Source organism: Procambarus clarkii, chromosome 60, assembly GCF_040958095.1.
Source record: "Procambarus clarkii isolate CNS0578487 chromosome 60, FALCON_Pclarkii_2.0, whole genome shotgun sequence".
NCBI classification, from domain to species: Eukaryota; Metazoa; Arthropoda; class Malacostraca; order Decapoda; family Cambaridae; genus Procambarus; species Procambarus clarkii.
The window spans coordinates 23,611,974-23,634,241 of NC_091209.1; positions in this window are offsets into that span (position 1 = coordinate 23,611,974).

The following is a 22,268-nucleotide window of genomic DNA, read 5'->3' on the forward strand; positions in this document are numbered from 1 at the left end:
GGACACCTGGCCAAGGTGTGGACCTGGGACACCTGGCCAAGGTGTGGGCTTGAGACTGCTGGCTAAGGTGTGGACCTGGGACTGCTGGCCAAGGTGTGGACAAGACTGCTGGCCAAGGTGTGGACCTGGGACTGCTGGCCAAGGTGTGGACCTGGGACAGCTGGCCAAGGTGTGGACCTGGGACTGCTGGCCAAGGTGTGGACAAGACTGCTGGCTAAGGTGTGGACCTGGGACTGCTGGCCAAGGTGTGGACCTGGGACTGCTGGCCAAGGTGTAGACAAGACTGCTGACCAAGGTGTGGACCTGGGACTGCTGACCAAGGTGTGGACCTGGGACAGCTGGCCAAGGTGTGGACCTGGGACAGCTGGCCAAGGTGTGGACCTGAGACTGCTGACCAAGGTGTGGACCTGGGACTGCTGGCCAAGGTGTAGACCTGGGACAGCTGACCAAGGTGTGGACCTGGGACTGCTGGCCAAGGTGTGGACAAGACTGCTGGCCAAGGTGTGGACCTGGGACTGCTGGCCAAGGTGTGGACCTGGGACACCTGGCCAAGGTGTGGACCTGGGACAGCTGGCCAAGGTGTGGACCTGGGACACCTGGCCAAGGTGTGGACCTGGGACACCTGGCCAAGGTGTGGACCTGGGACACCTGGCCAAGCTGTGGACCTGGGACACCTGGCCAAGGTGTGGACCTGAGACTGCTGGCCAAGGTGTGGACAAGACTGCTGGCCAAGGTGTGGACCTGGGACTGCTGGCCAAGGTGTGGACCTGGGACTGCTGGCCAAGGTGTGGACCTGGGACTGCTCGCCAAGGTGTGGACCTGGGACTGCTGGCCAAGGTGTGGACAAGACTGCTGGCCAAGGTGTGGACCTGGGACTGCTGGCCAAGGTGTGGACCTGGGACTGCTGGCCAAGGTTTAGACAAGACTGCTGACCATGGTGTGGACCTGGGACTGCTGACCAAGGTGTGGACCTGGGACAGCTGGCCAAGGTGTGGACCTGGGACAGCTGGCCAAGGTGTGGACCTGAGACTGCTGACCAAGGTGTGGACCTGGGACTGCTGGCCAAGGTGTGGACCTGGGACAGCTGACCAAGGTGTGGACCTGGGACTGCTGGCCAAGGTGTGGACAAGACTGCTGGCCAAGGTGTGGACAAGACTGCTGGCCAAGGTGTGGACCTGGGACTGCTGGCCAAGGTGTGGACCTGGGACACCTGGCCAAGGTGTGGACCTGGGACAGCTGGCCAAGGTGTGGACCTGGGACAGCTGGCCAAGGTGTGGACCTGGGAAACCTGGCCAAGGTGTGGACCTGGGACACCTGGCCAAGGTGTGGACCTGGGACACCTGGCCAAGGTGTGGACCTGGGACACCTGGCCAAGGTGTGGACCTGGGACACCTGGCCAAGGTGTGGACCTGGGACACCTGGCCAAGGTGTGGACCTGGGACACCTGGCCAAGGTGTGGACCTGGGACAGCTGGCCAAGGTGTGGACCTGGGACACCTGGCCAAGGTGTGGACCTGAGATTGCTGGCCAAGGTGTGGACCTGGGACTGCTGGCCAAGGTGTGGACAAGACTGCTGGCCAAGGTGTGGACCTGGGACTGCTGGCCAAGGTGTGGACCTGGGACACCTGGCCAAGGTGTGGACCTGGGACAGCTGGCCAAGGTGTGGACCTGAAACTGCTGGCCAAGGTGTGGACCTGGGACACCTGGCCAAGGTGTGGACCTGGGACACCTGGCCAAGGTGTGCACCTGGGACACCTGACCAAGGTGTGGACCTGGGACAGCTGACCAAGGTGTGGACCTGGGACTGCTGGCCAAGGTGTGGACAAGACTGCTGGCCAAGGTGTGGACAAGACTGCTGGCCAAGGTGTGGACCTGGGACTGCTGGCCAAGGTGTGGACCTGGGACACCTGGCCAAGGTGTGGACCTGGGACAGCTGGCCAAGGTGTGGACCTGGGAAACCTGGCCAAGGTGTGGACCTGGGACACCTGGCCAAGGTGTGGACCTGGGACACCTGGCCAAGGTGTGGACCTGGGACACCTGGCCAAGGTGTGGACCTGGGACACCTGGCCAAGGTGTGGACCTGGGACACCTGGCCAAGGTGTGGACCTGGGACACCTGGCCAAGGTGTGGACCTGGGACAGCTGGCCAAGGTGTGGACCTGGGACACCTGGCCAAGGTGTGGACCTGAGATTGCTGGCCAAGGTGTGGACCTGGGACTGCTGGCCAAGGTGTGGACAAGACTGCTGGCCAAGGTGTGGACCTGGGACTGCTGGCCAAGGTGTGGACCTGGGACACCTGGCCAAGGTGTGGACCTGGGACAGCTGGCCAAGGTGTGGACCTGAAACTGCTGGCCAAGGTGTGGACCTGGGACACCTGGCCAAGGTGTGGACCTGGGACACCTGGCCAAGGTGTGCACCTGGGACACCTGACCAAGGTGTGGACCTGAGACTGCTGGCCAAGGTGTGGACCTGGGACTGCTGGCCAAGGTGTGGACCTGGGACTGCTGGCCAAGGTGTGGACCTGGGACAGCTGGCCAAGGTGTGGACCTGGGACTGCTGGCCAAGGTGTGGACCTGGGACACCTGGCCAAGGTGTGGACCTGAGACTGCTGGCCAAGGTGTGGACCTGGAACTGCTGGCCAAGGTGTGGACAAGACTGCTGGCCAAGGTGTGGACCTGGAACTGCTAGCCAAGGTGTGGACCTGGGACACCTGGCCAAGGTGTGGACCTGGGACACCTGGCCAAGGTGTGGACCTGGGACACCTGGCCAAGGTGTGGACCTGAGACTGCTGGCCAAGGTGTGGACCTGGGACTGCTGGCCAAGGTGTGGACAAGACTGCTGGCCAAGGTGTGGACCTGGGACTGCTGGCCAAGGTGTGGACCTGGGACAGCTGGCCAAGGTGTGGACCTGGGACTGCTGGCCAAGGTGTGGACAAGACTGCTGGCAAAGGTGTGGACCTGGGACTGCTGGCCAAGGTGTGGACCTGGGACTGCTGGCCAAGGTGTGGACCTGGGACTGCTGGGCCAAGGTGTGGACAAGACTGCTGGCCAAGGTGTGGACCTGGGACTGCTGGCCAAGGTGTGGACCTGGGACTGCTGGCCAAGGTGTAGACAAGACTGCTGACCAAGGTGTGGACCTGGGACTGCTGACCAAGGTGTGGACCTGGGACAGCTGGCCAAGGTGTGGACCTGGGACAGCTGGCCAAGGTGTGGACCTGGGACAGCTGGCAAAGGTGTGGACCTGAGACTGCTGACCAAGGTATGGACAAGACTGCTGACCAAGGTGTGGACCTGGGACTGCTGACCAAGGTGTGGACCTGGGACTGCTGGCCAAGGTGTGGACCTGGGAGACCTGGCCAAGGTGTGGACCTGGGACTGCTGGCCAAGGTGTGGACCTGGGACTGCTGACCAAGGTGTGGACCTGGGACTGCTGGCCAAGGTGTGGACCTGGGACTGCTGGCCAAGGTGTGGACAAGACTGCTGGTCAAGGTGTGGACCTGGGACTGCTGGCCAAGGTGTGGACCTGGGACTGCTGGCCAAGGTGTGGACCTGCAACTGCTGGCCAAGGTGTGGACCTGGGAGTGCTGGCCAAGGTGTGGACCTGGGACTGCTGGCCAAGGTGTGGACCTGGGACTGCTGGCCAAGGTGTGGACCTGGGACTGCTGGCCAAGGTGTGGACCTGGGACTGCTGGCCAAGGTGTGGACAAGACTGCTGGTCAAGGTGTGGACCTGGGACTGCTGGCCAAGGTGTGAACCTGCAACTGCTGGCCAAGGTGTGGACCTGGGAGTGCTGGCCAAGGTGTGGACCTGGGACTGCTGGCCAAGGTGTGGACCTGGGACTGCTGGCCAAGGTGTGGACCTGGGACTGCTGGCCAAGGTGTGGACAAGACTGCTGGCCAAGGTGTGGACAAGACTGCTGGCCAAGGTGTGGACCTGGGACTGCTGTCCAAGGTGTGGACAAGACTGCTGGCCAAGGTGTGGACCTGGGACTGCTGACCAAGGTGTGGACCTGGGACTGCTGGCCAAGGTGTGGACCTGGGACTGCTGGCCAAGGTGTGGACCTGGGAGACCTGGCCAAGGTGTGGACCTGGGACACCTGGCCAAGGTGTGGACCTGGGACACCTGGCCAAGGTGTGGACCTGGGATTGCTGGCCAAGGTGTGGACCTGGGACACCTGGCCAAGGTGTGGACCTGGGACACCTGGCCAAGGTGTGGACGTGGGACTGCTGGCCAAGGTGTGGACCTGGGACAGCTGGCCAAGGTGTGGACCTGGGACACCTGGCAAAGGTGTGGACCTGGGACACCTGGCCAAGGTGTGGACCTGGGACACCTGGCCAAGGTGTGGACCTGGGACTGCTGGCCAAGGTGTGGACCTGGGACTGCTGGCCAAGGTGTGGACAAGACTGCTAGCCAAGGTGTGGACAAGACTGCTGGCCAAGGTGTGGACCTGGGACTGCTGGCCAAGGTGTGGACAAGACTGCTGCCCAAGGTGTGGACCTGGGACTGCTGGCCAAGGTGTGGACCTGGGACTGCTGACCAAGGTGTGGACCTGGGACTGCTGGCCAAGGTGTGGACCTGGGACTGCTGGCCAAGGTGTGGACCTGGGACACCTGGCCAAGGTGTGGACCTGGGACACCTGGCCAAGGTGTGGACCTGGGACACCTGGCCAAGGTGTGGACCTGGGACTGCTGGCCAAGGTGTGGACCTGGGACACCTGGCCAAGGTGTGGACCTGGGACTGCTGGCCAAGGTGTGGACCTGGGACACCTGGCCAAGGTGTGGACCTGGGACACCTGGCCAAGGTGTGGACCTGAAACTGCTGGCCAAGGTGTGGACCTGAGACTGCTGGCCAAGGTGTGGACCTGGGACTGCTGGCCAAGGTGTGGACAAGACTGCTGGCCAAGGTGTGGACCTGGGACACCTGGCCAAGGTGTGGACCTGAAACTGCTGGCCAAGGTGTGGACCTGGGACAGCTGGCCAAGGTGTGGACCTGGGACACCTGGCCAAGGTGTGGACCTGGGACAGCTGGCCAAGGTGTGGACCTGGGACAGCTGGCCAAGGTGTGGACCTGGGACACCTGGCCAAGGTGTGGACCTGAAACTGCTGGCCAAGGTGTGGACCTGGGACAGCTGGCCAAGGTGTGGACCTGGGACACCTGGCCAAGGTGTGGACCTGGGACAGCTGGCCAAGGTGTGGACAAGACTGCTGGCCAAGGTGTGGACCTGGGACACCTGGCCAAGGTGTGGACCTGAAACTGCTGGCCAAGGTGTGGACCTGGGAGAGCTGGCCAAGGTGTGGACCTGGGACTGCTGGCCAAGGTGTGGACCTGGGACAGCTGGCCAAGGTGTGGACCTGGGACAGCTGACCAAGGTGTAGACAAGACTGCTGGCCAAGGTGTGGACCTGGGACACCTGGCTAAGGTGTGGACCTGAAACTGCTGGCCAAGGTGTGGACCTGGGACACCTGGCTAAGGTGTGGACCTGAAACTGCTGGCGAAGGTGTGGACCTGGGACACCTGGCGAAGGTGTGGACCTGGGACAGCTGGCCAAGGTGTGGACCTGGGACAGCTGGCCAAGGTGTGGACCTGGGACAGCTGGCCAAGGTGTGGACCTGGGACAGCTGGCCAAGGTGTGGACCTGGGACAGCTGGCCAAGGTGTGGACCTGAGACACTAGTGAGGGCAGAAGTAGCAGGACTACCGTGACACTAGTGAGGGACAGAAGTAGCAGGACTACTGTGACATGCTTGAAAAAATGCTTGAAGATCATGCTTGAAAAAGTAGTTAACTTTCCCTCAACGAATGCCAGTGGAAAAAGCAGCTCATCCTGTCAGGCTCGGCGGCTTGGGTGTCCGCACTTCAGTGCGGACACCCATGTTTTGGTGTCCGCACTGCCACCCAAATTGCTGTCCCAGCCTTCCTGTCTTCCACCTCAGCATCAGATGATCTGGTTAAGGAAATCCTTCTAGACAACCTGTGTGACTCAGCGGGGATACAGGACCCCCACTACACGGAATGCGACATGAAATGGGGTGTCATGGCAGACCCAGCACTCAGACCAACCATGCCGAAAGTCAGGAAACAATCCAGCTGGGACACTCCCATTGTAGACAAAGAAGCCACAGCTTTGCTGGAGGCAGCAACAACCCCCAGTGATCGTGCACGCCTCACAGCTGTGCAGGCTCCCCATGCAGGGGACTTTCTTTTGGCAGTCCCTATGTCTGCGACAGGCACACGTCTTGGTCCGCAGGAGCTCCGTATTGCAGTCGCTCTCCGCCTTGCTGTCCCTATCCACACTGTTCATAGGTGTATTTGCAGCGAGGCAGATGCTGACGAATATGGATTGCATGGCCTGCACTGTGGAAAATCTGGCGGTTGAATTTCGGTTGAATAATTAATATGAAAAAATTAAGAAAATTACAAGAAACCACAAAAGATTCAAACAGTACAGGAAAGAGGGAGACATCTGGAGGATGACTCATATTGATGTCTTAATACTGGAAACCTGAGGTGAAAATGGGAAACCTGACGTGAAAATGGGAAACCAGGCATGAAAATGGGAAACCAGGCATGAAAATGGGAAACCTGGCATGAAAATGGGAAACCAGGCATGAAAATGGGAAACCAGGCAGGAAAATGGGAAATTTGACATAAAAATGGGAAACCAGGCATGAAAATGGGAAACCTGGCATGAAAATGGGAAACCAGGCATGAAAATGGGAAACCAGGCAGGAAAATGGGAAATCTGACATAAAAATGGGAAACCAGGCATGAAAATGGGAAACCTGGCATGAAAATGGGAAACCAGGCAAGAAAATGGAAAACTGATATGAAAAATTTAAAACGACACCAGCATCGATTACAACTAAAACCGATTTAAAGAGGACCAAACTGAGATGGATGAGTGGATGAGATATTATTGAAGTTGAAGTAAGTAGTTGAGTTTAGATAGGATATCACAGCTCAATGGGTGTCGTTAAGCGCGATGGCTGTCGTCCGCAGATAACATTTACGTGTGTAATGTTAGTAAATATTAAACTAAATATTAAACTCGCGGTAAATCAGTTCGCGGAACTCTTGACGACTCAGTTCTCAGACTCACGCAAAGGATGAGTGGGTTCTGTAGATCTGTTTTGTATAGTGGCCGAGTTGCCTGCCTCTCTCTCTCTCTCTGAGTCTGTGCCTGTATGTCTCTCTCTCTCTCTCTCTCTGAGTCTGTGCCTGTATGTCTCTCTCTGAGTCTGTGCCTGTATGTCTCTCTCTCTCTCTCTCTCTCTCTCTCTCTCTCTCTCTCTCTCTCTCTTCGAGTCTATGCCTGTATGTCTCTCTCTCTCTCTCTCTCTGAGTCTATGCCTGTATGTCTCTCTCTGAGTCTGTGCCTGTATGTCTCTCTCTCTCTCTCTCTCTCTCTCTCTCTCTCTCTCTCTCTCTTTCTCTCTCTGAGTCTGTGCCTGTAAGTCTCTCTCTCTCTCTCTTTCTCTCTCTGAGTCTGTGCCTGTATGTCTCTCTCTCTCTCTCTCTCTCTCTCTCTCTCTCTCTCTCTCTCTGAGTCTGTGCCTGTAAGTCTCTCTCTCTCTCTTTCTCTCTCTGAGTCTGTGCCTGTAAGTCTCTCTCTCTCTTTCTCTCTCTGAGTCTGTGCCTGTAAGTCTCTCTCTCTCTCTCTCTCTCTCTCTCTCTCTATATATATATATATATATATATATATATATATATATATATATATATATATATATATATATATAATGTCGTACCTAGTAGCCAGAACGCACTTCTCAGCCTACTATGCAAGGCCCGATTTGCCTAATAAGCCAAGTTTTCATGAATTAATATATTTTCTCTAATTTTTTTCTTATGAAATGATAAAGCTACCCATTTCATTATGTATGAGGTCAATTTTTTGTTATTGGAGTTAAAATTAACGTAGATATATGACCGAACCTAACCAACCCTACCTAACTTATCTTTATAGGTTAGGTTAGGTAGCCGAAAAAGTTAGGTTAGGTTAGGTAGTCGAAAAACAATTCATGAAAACTTGGCTTATTAGGCAAATCGGGCCTTGCATAGTAGGCTGAGAAGTGCGTTCTGGCTACTAGGTACGACATATATATATATATATATATATATATATATATATATATATATATATATATATATATATATATATATATATATATATATATATATATGTATGTATGTTTAACAGATCTCTATCCCTGTCCATGGAGGACACAAGAGAAGAAAATGTATATATGCTAATATTGTAAATGTGTGGCACATCTGTGGTAGAAAATAATAAAAAAAAAATAAAAAAATAAAGCTCTCTCTCTCTGTCGTCTGCCTTCCTCTCTCTTTCTCACTTTTTTCACTTCTTCTAACTCTCTCGCTCTCTAGCAGTGATATAAAGTGCTATTCATTACAATCAACTCTGACGACCATAGTTCAGTAGTTGTCTAGTTTTCAGACGTAGAAAAGAATTGGTCAATTTGTCTCCCTGGACGAGGTATGCGTTTGTCTTGTCCTCTCTACCCATCCATTTCCACTGTTGGTGTCAAATGTCCACGTTAACCTACCTCGGGACTCTTTATTTCCTCTCTCTTAGTCATGAAACTTTTGTGTGTGTAAAGTAAAACCTTTTATAGGATCTAATAATAATATTTATTATCACCCCTTTTATTGTTAAATCCTGGTACTAGCCGCATTTTTTTTATTTGCCTCCCTGCTACAACCGGTTGTAAACATATGTGGCAGTTTAAAAAAACAATATATATATATATATATATATATATATATATATATATATATATATATATATATATATAAATATATATATATATATATATATATATATATATATATATGGTTGGGGTTGTGAGTCAAAATTCGTTTGGCACTGTGACAGAAGTACTTAAAGTAACATGATAACAAATTATATATTTCTGGAGACAGTATTTTAAACTCTTTGAAATAAGGTCAAGTTCTTGTCTTCAGTACTTAGAAACATGGTTCAAGTGCATGTTTGAACACTTTGACACATGATTCGAGTACACGTTTGAACACTTTGGAACATGATTCAAGTGCATGTTTGAGCATTTTGAATCACGATTCAAGTGAATGTTTGAACACCTTGAAACACAGAGATTAGCATACTGAATACCTAACTTGAGGTTTATCTTAAGATTTATTAATTGTAAATAGATTTAGTTATAAACAAATGCATCATTAAACATGTGTAAACAGATGCGTAAATAAACACACATAAACATGCATAATCAAACGCATAAATAAACATTCGTAAACATACGCATAAATAAACACGTGTGTAAACAGACTCGCGCGAGAATCTTATTATTGCGTAAATCTTGACAAGTTCTGTCCAAAGTATATATAAAGGTTCAGAAAGCTTCGTAATATTCATAGTTTCTTGGATGGTCACTCTGGAAAATTAATGGGGAATTCTCAACCTTCTAAATCATAGATTTAAGATGCCATGCCCAGGTCCATTGCTCCCAGTAAATCTTGGAACTTATTTGTGCAGTATAATTGTCAATATAATCTTGAGTACATTGAAGATCTTAGTTGGTGTTATCACCATCACATAAAAGTAAATAAATAAATAAATAAAATAAAATTCGAAATTTTTACTTAGTATATATCTCAAGATATCATAATAATGCTTGGGAATATTATTTCAAGAAACTCTTTGCAGTTGTGGTCTTTCTCCATCATTGAAGATAAAGTTAATTTTTCTTTAAGTTTTAAACAAATTTAACATGAATTGAAATATATATTTAGATTTATATATTTTCATAATTTTAATGTCTGTTAACATAATTATTTTCACCAAGAGTAACCTTGTAATATATATTAAGTATTATTAGAGAAAATTAGGTCTATTGTAATGATTTAGGAAAGAAAATAATGTTAATAAGTTCGTTATATCTAAGCTGATTTTAACAATTAAAGTCAAACAATTATTTCAGCACTGCCTACTCGGCAAAACGTGCCATGCCTACTAGGCCTAGTGCGAAGACCATAGTTATAACGCACGACGCACCAGCTGAGACTGGCAGAGCTGCTCCGGTGGCCGGAGGGTAAACTGCTGCTGGTAACGAGGGTTCCTGAAGAACCACAAGTTGAGAGGTCGGTCCCTGTCTTCATTACCTCTACCACGCACACACACACATCACAGACCTGCGACCCCAGTTTCCCCTCATGCACCTCACAGACCTGTGCCCCCAGTACCCCGTCACACACACACCTCACAGACCTGCTCCCTCAGTACCCCCTCACACACCTTGCAGACATGCTCCCCCGGTACTCCCTCACACACACCTCACAGATCTAGGCACCCAATACCCTCACACACACCTCACAAGAGGTGAAAGTGGTGTAGCTCTGCTAGTGAGAAAAGGCTGGAGTTTTGAGGAGATGGTTATTCAGAGCTGTGAAGGTTTCAGTGACTTCATGACAGGTACCATAGCAAGTGGAGGACAAAAAAATACAGTTGTAGTCATATATAACCCACCACCAAATGACAGAAGACCCAGACAGGAATATGAAAGAAACAACATAGCCACCATTAATATAATAGAGAGAGCAGCTTCTGTTGCTTGCTGGAACGGATCTGGATTACTAATCATGGGAGACTTAACCCAGGCGAAGATAGACTTTGAGAACAGAGACACACATGGATGACCAGACACAGATCAGAGCTAAGCTGCTGGACGTGGCAACAAGAAACTTTCTAAGTCAATACGTCAAGGGACGGACAAGAATGAGAGGAGGGGATGAACCAGCCTTGCTTGATCTGATATTTACGCTAAATGAGTCGGATATAAGGGAAGTTAAGTTGGAAGCCCCCTTGGGAATGAGTGATCATAGTGCATTGAGCTTTGAGTACCTGGTTGAGCTAGGAATTATCTCCCCAAAAAAGAACTGGGAAACAAAGGGCTGGCGTACCGAACGAGAAGCTATGAGGAGATGAATAAATTCCTAAAGGATATACAATGGGACACAGAACTCAGAACCAAGTCCATACAAGACATGATGGACTATGTCACCCAAAAGTGTCAGGAGGCTGTAAGCAGGTTTGTCCCGTCCCGACAAGAAAAAACAGAGAAGCAAAAGAAGAATCCGTGGTTTACTAGGGAATGAATGAGAGCAAAGGAGCTGAACAAAAGGGCATCTTGAGGTTATCTTGAGATGATTTCAAGGCTTTAGTGTCCCCGCGGTCCAGTCCTCAACCAGGCCTCCACCCCCAGGAAGCAGCCTGTGACAGCTGACTAACACCCAGGTACCTATTTTACTGCTAGGTAACAGGGGCATAGGGTGATAGAAACTCTGCCCATTGTCTCTCGCCGGCGCCCGGGATCGAACCCGGGACCACAGGATCCCAAGTCCAGCGTGCTGTTCGCTTGGCCGACTGGCTCCCCCTCGCTCGGCATGGAGGAACTTCCGTAATAACAGAACACCTGAAAGTTGAGAGAGATACCAGAGAACCAGGAACGAGTATGTTAGTGTGAGAAGAGCAGCTAAGAAAAGGCATGAAAATGATATAGTTAACAATGCCAAGACCGAACCAAAACTACTACACAGTCACATCAGGAGGAAGACAACAGTGAAGGAACAGGTGATGAAACTTAGGATGGGTGAGGACAGGTACACAGAGAATGACAAAGAGGTGTGTGAGGAACTCAACAAAAGGTTCCAGGAGGTCTTTACAATAGAACAAGGAGAAGTCACGGCGCTAGGATAGGTGGCAGCAAACCAGGCGACCTTGGAAAGGTTCGAAATTACAAGAGATGAGGTCAAGAAGCACCTATTGGAGCTGGACGTGAGAAAAGCTGTTGGGCCGGACGGAATCTCACCATGGGTATTGAAAGAGTGTGCAGGAGCACTTTGTTTGCCACTCTCCATAGTGTATTGTAGGTCACTGGAAACGGGGGACCTACCAGAAATATGGAAGACTGCTAATGTAGTACCAATATACAAAAAGGGTGACAGACAAGAGGCACTGAACTACAGGCCAGTGTCCTTAACTTGTATACCATGCAAGGTGATGGAGAAGATTGTGAGAAAAAACCTAGTAACACATCTGGAGAGAAGAGACTTCGTGACAACCCATCAACATGGGTTCAGGGAGGGTAAATCTTGCCTTACAGGCTTATTAGAATTCTACAATCAGGTGACAAAGATTAAACAAGAAAGAGTCTGCATTTTTTTTGGACTGTCGGAAAGCCTTTCACACAATACCCCTTAAAAGGCTGATGGAGAAACAGGCAGGAGTTACTGGTAGGGCACTCCATTGATAAGGGAGTACCTAAGCAATAGGAAGCAGAGAGTTATAGTGAGGGGTGAGACCTCAGATTGGCGTGAAGTCACCAGTGGAGTCCCTCAGGGCGCTGTACTCAGACCTATCCTGTTTCTGATATACGTAAATGATCTCCCAGAGGGTATAGACTCATTCCTCACAATGTTTTCTGACGACGCCAAAATTATGAGAAGGATTAAGACAGAGGAGGACAGCTTGAAGCTTCAAGAAGACCTGGACAAGCTGTAGGTATGGTCGAACAAATGGTTGTTAGAGTTTAACCCAAGCAAATGTAATGTAATGAAGATAGGGGTAGGAAGCAGGAGACCAGATACAAGGTATCATTTGGGAGGTGAAATACTTCAGGAGTCATAGAGAGGGGGGAAGACCTGGGGATTGATATCACACCAAACCTGTCCCGTGAAGCTCATATCAAGAGGATAACACCAGCGGCATATGCCAGGTTGGCTAACATAAGAACGGCATTTAGAAACTTGTGTAAGGAATCTTTCAGAACATTATATACCACATATGTCATACCAATCCTGGAGTATGCGGCTCCAGCATGGAGTCCATATCTAGTCAAGCATAAGACTAAACTGGAAAAGGTTCAAAGGTTTGCCACCAGACTAGTACCCGAGCTGAGAGGTATGAGCTACGAGGAGAGACTACGGGAATTGAACCTCACTTCGTTGGAAGACAGAAGAGTTAGGGGGACATGATCACCACATTCAAGATTCTCAAGGAAATCGACAGGGTTGATAAAGACAGGTTATTTAACACAAAGGGAATACGCTCTAGGGGACACAGGTGGAAACTGAGTGCCCAAATGAGCCACAGAGATATTAGAAAGAACTTTTTTAGTGTCAGAGTGGTTGACAAATGGAATGCATTAGGAAGTGATGTGGTGGTGGCTGACTCCATACACAGTTTCAAGTGTAGATATGATAGAGCCCAATAGGCTCAGGAACCTGTACACCTGTTGATTGACGGTTGAGAGGCGGGACCAAAGAACCAGAGCTCAACCCCCACAAGGACAATTAGGTGAGTACACACACGCACACACGCGTGCGCCATACACACATTGCTACGGTCTATGTGCCCGCTCTTCCCACAAGTGTAGAGAAACTCAAGCAGAGAGTCACTGCCGGACTGGAGACTGTCACCCATGACACCCCGCGGAGTGTGAGACGGAAGCTGGACCACCAGTGGACGGGGCCCGGGTCACAGGCCCCGTCCATCTTGGGAGGCAAGATGGCTGACACACCCAGGCAGGAGGGAGCGTTTCGCGCTATAAGTTAACTGGAAGGGAAGACACTGGGTCTCCCGGGAAATTGGAGATTATAATTGGCTGGCCACTGGGAACGTGGCCAATTAGAACGCGCCCTCGCGTGACGTGGCGTCACCGCCCCAGTCGTGGGCGGGAGGGACTGACTGCGTTATTGCACTCTTGGCGACCGTCGTGAGCGGACGCACCATTTGTCTCCCCAGCAAGAAGCAGTCTAGTCCGTGGAGGTGGACGCCAGCTGGTAGAAATCAAGGTAAAAACAGTGGAGATGCCGAGCAACTGCCCAGGAAGCATTCGGGAATGCTCTAACCGTGAGAAGTGGAACTTCAAGATGCGTTAGTCAACTTGTCTACCGGGATGGCGGGCTTGATAGGACAACTGAGTGACCTCAGAGCCATTCCCAAGTGTAAGATGCTGGAAATAGGAATAGGAGACGAAAAGGTTAGTACACGATGAAGGAAAACTACCGCCCAATAACGACTGGAGAAAATTACCTGGTAGTGGACATAACTCCAACATAACTCCAAGGCTTATACAAATAGGATAACGTCAGAAGCATCCTTCAGGTACCTAAATAAGAAGCATTCTAAATCGCCATCTATGTGAGACAAGTTTTAAAATATACCGCCCCATCGTGGAGCCCCTTCATAAAAATACACAGAAAAAAAGCTTGAAATGATCCAGAAGTTTGCAACGAGACTAATCCCAGAATTACGAGTGATGAGGTATGAAGAGAAACTGAACCTGCCGACGCTAGAAAGGGGGAGGGAGAGGGTGGGGGGAAATGATACAGACATGAAATATTTAAGGGGATTCATAATGAAAACTGAGGAAATGTTCAGAATAAAAAAAATTTAATCTGAATTTGTTCACAATGAATCTACCAGTTTTGCTCTCCATGTCTCATCACCTCCATGAGAGTCCTTATTTATGCAATTTATTTCCCTGTGGTTAAAATCGCCTAGTATTATTCTACTGATGAAAATCTATATTCTTTTAAGGCTTGAGACTCAGTGTGACATACTTTCAGAGCTCCTCTACTAAGGCGTCTGTCTTCCTTGTTCTTATTGCTGTTCCTCTAGTCTTTGTTTTATATAGTCTTCTTCCTTTTCCCACTTCTCATAACATTGTTCATGCAGGGACGGAGATCACACACGTGCATGTACATCATGCTCCGGTGTGTACATGTCATGTGACGATGTGCTTCTTCTTGTGCTCCGTCAAGAGCGTGAAACAAGAAATAATAACAATAACAACATCAAGATGAAGTACCCAGAACATAAGCAAAGATAACATGAGAACACAAATACCACTGAAATGAAAACACCAACTTGAAGCCCAGACAATCCAAGTGAACGATGTTCACAAGGGCTCATTAACACAGTAGCATCCTCCATGAGGACTTGAACAGGTTGCATAGATGGTCAGAGAAATGGCTACTAATGTTCAACACGAGCAAATGAAAAATCAATGGAAATGGGATTAGATGATAGGCGACCCAAGGTACAGTACACATGAAAAGGGACCTGCCTACCTGTGACGATTCGAGAAAGGGTCCTGGGAGTGGACGTAACACCAAATCTAACTCCTGGGGTACATGTCAATAGGATAATGACAGCAGCGTACTCAACACTGGCAAAAGTTACAACATCATTCAGAAATCTAAGTAAGGAGGCAGTTAGGGTGCTTTATTACACTGCCTACGTGAGACCAGTCTCAGAGTATGCTGCACCATCATGGAGTCCCCACCTGAGGAAATTCAAGGAGACTGTAAAAGGTTCAGAAGTTTGCGACGAGCATCGTCACAGAGTTACGAGGGATGGGATATGAAGAGCGCCTGAAGGAACTAAGCCTTACGACACTAGAAAAACGAAGGGAGAATGATTGGAACGTTTAAAATACTCAGGGGAATTGACAGAGTGGAAATAAAAGAAATGTTCACACGGAATACTAACAGAACGAGGGGACATGGGTGGAAGCTAGAAAATCAGATGAGTCACAGAGATGTAAGGAAGTTTTATTTTAGCGTGAGAGTAGTGGAAAAATGGAATGCACTTAAGGAGCAGGTTGTGGAAGCCAATTCTATTCATAATTTTAAAACTAGATATGATAGGGAAATAGGACCGGAGTTATTGCTGTAAACAACCGATGGGTAGAAAGGCGGGATCCAAGAGTTAATGCTCGATCCTGCAGGCACAAATAGGTGAGTACAACATTAAGAGTTCTCAGAGCAGAACACCCAGAACATCAATAGCGAATCCCAAACGGGAGGACAAAAAAGATGAAGAACAAGGTACACAATGAAACATCATAGAACATCAAGAGCGAGGAATGCAATGCAATACTCAGAACACCAAGACTTAGCAATACAACAGAGCACACACAGGAGACCTAGAGGGAGCAACACAATGATCGGCAAGAGGGGAGGATCACAAGGGGGAAAATCATTGGCAAGCTTTAGATCAGAATTCTTGGGAGATTTTCAAGTTAAACTATTTAGGTGAAGTTGATGTGTGGAAGGACAGTGTGAATGGACTCCAATGCTCTTTCTAATATTTGTCCTGGCGACATTGTGTGACTTTACTTATAACTGAGAACGTATGAGTAACAAAATTATATCCGTACCATACCATGGGTGCTCACCGGAATTAAGTTAAACTGGTTAAAAACACTGAAGATTGACAATGCTTAATTGGGGTAGATGGTAGAAACGGAATTGTGGCGAATGAATGATCTCTAAACTATAAGATGGTACCCAGACTGCGTTCACAGTATTATGAATACTGTGAGATGTTAGCTGTAAGAGAGAATGTCCGTCTAGCTGTTTGTCCAAAGTTGGAGATCAGACACTTTTGGCCAGTCTCACCCAAATTTGCAGGGAGAATGGTCAGGGGTACGGGATGAACATAAGCTGGTCGGGTTAAACCTGAGTCAAATGCTTTAAGAAATACCAGGGTGAAAACCCTACCCCCCCCCCCCCACATGCGATATTCATGAAGTCTGAAGTGGAAACGGGATTCAATCAGAGATGTCATATCCGTAGGCTTTATTGTGTGATGGAAAACGATGAACTGAAATCCAGTTCCAATGATGAAAACAAAGAGTTAGGAAGATGCTTAGTCATGAAAATACCTCGGCAAAGTTAACATAAACATTCTAGAGAGAGATAAAGAAATATAGAGATGGAGAAAGAAGGATAGAAAGGGAGATAAGAGATATAGATATAGAGAGAGAGATATATAGAGAGAAAGAGAAAGCTTGGAAGAGATAGAGCCAGAGAAATAGAGCTTGAGAGAGATTCAAAAAGAAACAAAGAAAGAATTGAAGAGATTAAGATAGAGGGATATGGAAAGAGATACAAGTACAGATTGATATACAGATCAAGATACCGAGACACATATTGAAATAGGGGAAACAGACATAGTGACAAACAGACCCGGGCTCTGCCGAGTAATCCTATAGTGTATATATAATATATATTGTGACGATAATCTCTTTCAAGAGAGATTGAGCCTGCTCTTCCCTACTTTAAGTTACGCCAAAGACACAAGTATAAGATGCTACATTCAAGATATGTCACCAGTAGCACAAAACGTTTTGACCAGGAGGCAAAACGTATTCAAGATCCCCCTACTCCACACACCCTCCACGCCGGCTCGACATCAAACCAGCTAACTACCCTTCACCAGCTTGCCTGCTTCTGATTGGTGACTCGCCAGCCGCGCACCTGCACACAGCACCTCAGCGCCCTCTACACGAATCGACGTTTGAGCCTGACCAGCTATCCACTTCAGAATATTCCTTGTGCTCTTACGGTTGACATCTCTCTATGGCATACTCGCTCATTAGCTCGTATACGAAGGGAGGTTTCAGCCATAGCCGATATTCTCAGCACCATTTTAACATTGTAATTTTGTATTTCACATTGTCTTTGCTGTTCTTTATTATTTAACTGTAATTTTAACTTCCCGAGATTTGTCTTTATTTTCATTTATGTTTAAAGTAAATATATTAAAGTTTCATTGTTCATATTTTGTGTTTTACGTGTTCCTCCCTCTAACTTACCACAGACAACAGGCAAGCAGTCTATATTTTTGTTTAAAGTGTGACCAGGCTTTGACACCTGCCATTGGAGGACTGCCGAACATCTACACTCCAACACTTTCCCGTCACAATATATATATATATATATATATATATATATATATATATATATATATACAAGGAAACACAGGGAACAGACGCTGGGAGGAGGCTCTGCCGGCCATGTGCCATTATCTTGTGACATCCTGACCCCACGGGGCCCAGACTCAACAGTGTGCAGTGTGAACATCCTGGGAAGGTGTGAGAGTGGCGGGAAGTGTCCAGGGTGAACTATCGCAACCAAAAACAATCAAACAAGTGGATTGGCAGTGTGGAAACATCTGAACTGCAGTGAGGGCCAACAAGGGCGCTCTGAGGGGCTCCCTCGGTTATGGTGGCGGGGGTGGGGGGATGGGGTGTCGGAAAATCCGACACCATTTAATAATATCAATGCAATTGCAGATAATATTGCTGCATTGTATACACAAGTTAACCCATAGAAAATGTAGCTTGTAGTGGAATTTTCCGTCAATAGAAAACGGGATATCATTGCCACATACGATTATAAATTCACCAGCTATTCTGCTGGGAATTATTCTTAAATACATTAGTCTTTGGACTTTTACCATCATAAAACCATCTTATTTTAATTAACTTAATTATCAGAATTAAAATAAAGTAAATGTGACCCTTCTATCAGTTACTGATATCTGGACAAAGTAGGCCAGTAGCGTCAGTGAGGAAGTGGTCAGCCATTGTTGTTAAGACCAGAGGCGCATGGGAGTAAACAGCTCCTATCATTTCTCTTGGACGAAGTTTAATGGAGATCATATTAGTGCTCTACCATCATCAACACGCTGTCAACAATAATCAAGGGAAGTGTTCTGCCGAAACCCGTTTATCTAATCATTTTTGGCCAGTTAAATGTTAGGTAGATAAGGGCGAACCGGTTAGAATGCGAAAAGCCTCTTAATAAAAGGTAATTAAGCCTTGGTCTTTATTTTATCAATTATACAGTGTTTTCTCTGATATAGCTGTCATATATTAGGATTCTGGCTTTATAGCTAGCGCCCTTTGACAGGTCAAGAAGAGGAAGCACGCTTTGTGTATCAGTTACTGGGTGACGGAAGCTGCCTCACACGAGGAAATTTGGTGTCTACATCCTAGTTATTTCTGGTGGACTAAGCCTGTTGTATAATAAGATAAGGAACCTCCACAATGTATACTAATATATGTAGTTTAATACTGTAGTTTGATTGGCTGCATATATATAAATTCAATATAAACCCCCCCTAATGTGTAAGGATCGATTTGTGAGATTATTGCAGAAATACAGTCCACTTAACATCATACAAATTGCTATCGAAATATATAAATTAACGTGAATATAAATTCTATATAAATCATATAAATTAAATAAATATAAATCTCACAGGTCGGTTCCCACATGGGGTGTTGTTGTGCGGTCAGTCGAGGGGGGTGATAGTGTGTACGTGTTTATGAAAATATCCCTGAAAAATATATACCTCGGCTCTCGGGAAACAGGTATTGTGTTTTAAGTGCATCGAGTCCACAGTGAACCAGATTACAAGTGTATGATATTGTGCAGTGATATATCACGAAATTATACAAACGTGTTAGTGTCACCCCTCTCACCCCCCCCCCCGTACCCTCAAGTGTGTACCGTCACCCAAACCACGAGTAACCCCCCCATGCCCCACCCCAACCGTGACCGCCACCTCCCTGTGTCCACCCCCTCACACTACGTCCGCCCAGCGTCCACCCAGCGCCCACCCAGCGCCCGCCCAGTGTCCGCCCAGCGCCCGCCCAGCGCCCGCCCAGCCCCCGCCCAACGCCCACCCAGCGCCCGCCCAGAGCCCACCCATTGCCCGCCGATGTCGCAGGTCACGACTGACAGCCAGGCTTCTCTCAGCCAAGAGGAGCCATCAATCGACGACAGGTATGGCACATGCCAAGTGTGTGACAAGGTGTGGAGACTCAAGCGTAACGGAGATGTGCACAAGCATGCTCACAACGGAACCCATTGTCCGGGTATGTGGCGCCCTCCCAAAGAGGGTATCAATCAAGGCCCCACTCCAGCAGTCAGGGAAAACACCTCCAACAGCTTCATTTCGACTGAGAATCTACTAGAAGCCATCAAAGCGACATCGGTTGGAACCTTGCAGCACATCCCCAAAGCTGCCCGGCCCCAGACAGCAGCCAAACTATCCAGCCTCATGAAAATTGTTAATAACTCCCGGAACCATCCAAGCATGGCGCAACCTTCTCTTGTTTGGAAACATATGCCTAGCTGTCCCTGCAAGGAGAGACAAATCACTAGCTTCCTCAGTCATTATGGCTATAAATAGTTTTCCTAGAGAGGACAACCAGGCACCCCTCCCCACCCGTGCCAAAAACACCCACGGCAGGAAAGGTATTAACAACAGAACCGAGGCATCCATAATCAGAGCAACAGTCAGCAAGAAAATAGAAGAAGGCAACACAATTGGGGCGATCAGAGTCATCACCAGTGACGACACAGTTGCCACCAGGGATGCCCATACAGCACAAGCCCTGAGGGAAAAACACCCACCCAGAGCTCCTCGTGACGACAGTGTGCCACTAGTCGGTATCACCAGAGCAGAATCCCTGTGTGTGCTCGAATCCATGGTGCATAAAGCAGCTTTATCCTTCCCACCAGGATCAGCAGGTGGGTTCTCAGGCCTAAGACCCAACCACATCAAACAAATGCTCAACCCTGCACTGGGAGACATTGCACTGGGCCTCCTGGTGGAACTAACTAGATTCGCCAACACATGTCTAGCTGGCAACATTCCAGAGACCATACGGCCTCTCTTTTTTGGCGCTACCCTCTGTGCCCTGAGGAAAAAAGATGGAGGAATCAGACCGATTGCTGTGGGCAATTCACTCCGGCGTCTCGTCGCTAAGGCTGCTGCTAGAACAGTTAGCCAGGCAGCAGCCGACATGCTGAAGAGAAAACAGCTTGGGTTTGGCATTCCCCAAGGGTGTGAGGCAGCGGCTCATGCAGCTAGAGCCTACATTGCCAACATTACAGATGAAAAAGCCCTGATAAAGCTGGACTTCAAAAATGCTTTAAAGTTATAAACTTCAGCTTGCGAGTTATATAGGCAAGTCTGTGCATCATACACACACACACACACACATATATATATATATATATATATATATATATATATATATATATATATATATATATATATATATATATATATATATATATATGTCGTACCTAGTAGCCAGAACGCACTTCTCAGCCTACTATGCAAGGCCCGATTTGCCTAATAAGCCAAGTTTTCATGAATTGTTTTTCGACTACCTAACCTACCTACCTAACCTAACCTAACCTAACTTTTTCGGCTACCTAACCTAACCTATAAAGATAGGTTAGGTTAGGTTAGGTAGGGTTGGTTAGGTTCGGTCATATATCTACGTTAATTTTAACTCCAATAAAAAAACATTGACCTCATACATAATGAAATGGGTAGCTTTATCATGTCATAAGAAAAAAATTAGAGAAAATATATTAATTCATGAAAACTTGGCTTATTAGGCAAATCGGGCCTTGCATAGTAGGCTGAGAAGTGCGTTCTGGCTACTAGGTACGACATATATTATATATATATATATATATATATATATATATATATATATATATATATATATATATATATATATATATATATACGACAGTGTCTGACCACGGAGGAAGAATTGCAACAGGAATTTCCTTAAGTACTTTCTTATATTAATATATCTTCAGAAGGAATGAGCAGGGAACCATCAGAACATCAAGAGCAGGGAACCATCAGAACATCAAGAGCAGGGAACCATCAGAACATCAAGAGCAGGGAACCATCAGAACATCAAGAGCAGGGAACACCCAGAACATCAAGAGCAGGGAACCATCAGAACATCAAGAGCAGGGAACCATCAGAACATCAAGAGCAGGGAACCATCAGAACATCAAGAGCAGGGAACCATCAGAACATCAAGAGCAGGGAACCATCAGAACATCAAGAGCAGGGAACACCCAGAACATCAAGAGCAGGGAACACCCAGAACATCAAGAGCAGGGAACACCCAGAACATCAAGAGCAGGGAACCATCAGAACATCAAGAGCAGGGAACACCCAGAACATCAAGAGCAGGGAACCATCAGAACATCAAGAGCAGGGAACCATCAGAACATCAAGAGCAGGGAACCATCAGAACATCAAGAGCAGGGAACCATCAGAACATCAAGAGCAGGGAACCATCAGAACATCAAGAGCAGGGAACACCCAGAACATCAAGAGCAGGGAACCCCCAGAACATCAAGAGCAGGGAACACCCAGAACATCAAGAGCAGGGAACACCCAGAACATCAAGAGCAGGGAACACCCAGAACATCAAGAGCAGGGAACCATCAGAACATCAAGAGCAGGGAACCATCAGAACATCAAGAGCAGGGAACACCCAGAACATCAAGAGCAGGGAACCATCAGAACATCAAGAGCAGGGAACCATCAGAACATCAAGAGCAGGGAACCATCAGAACATCAAGAGCAGGGAA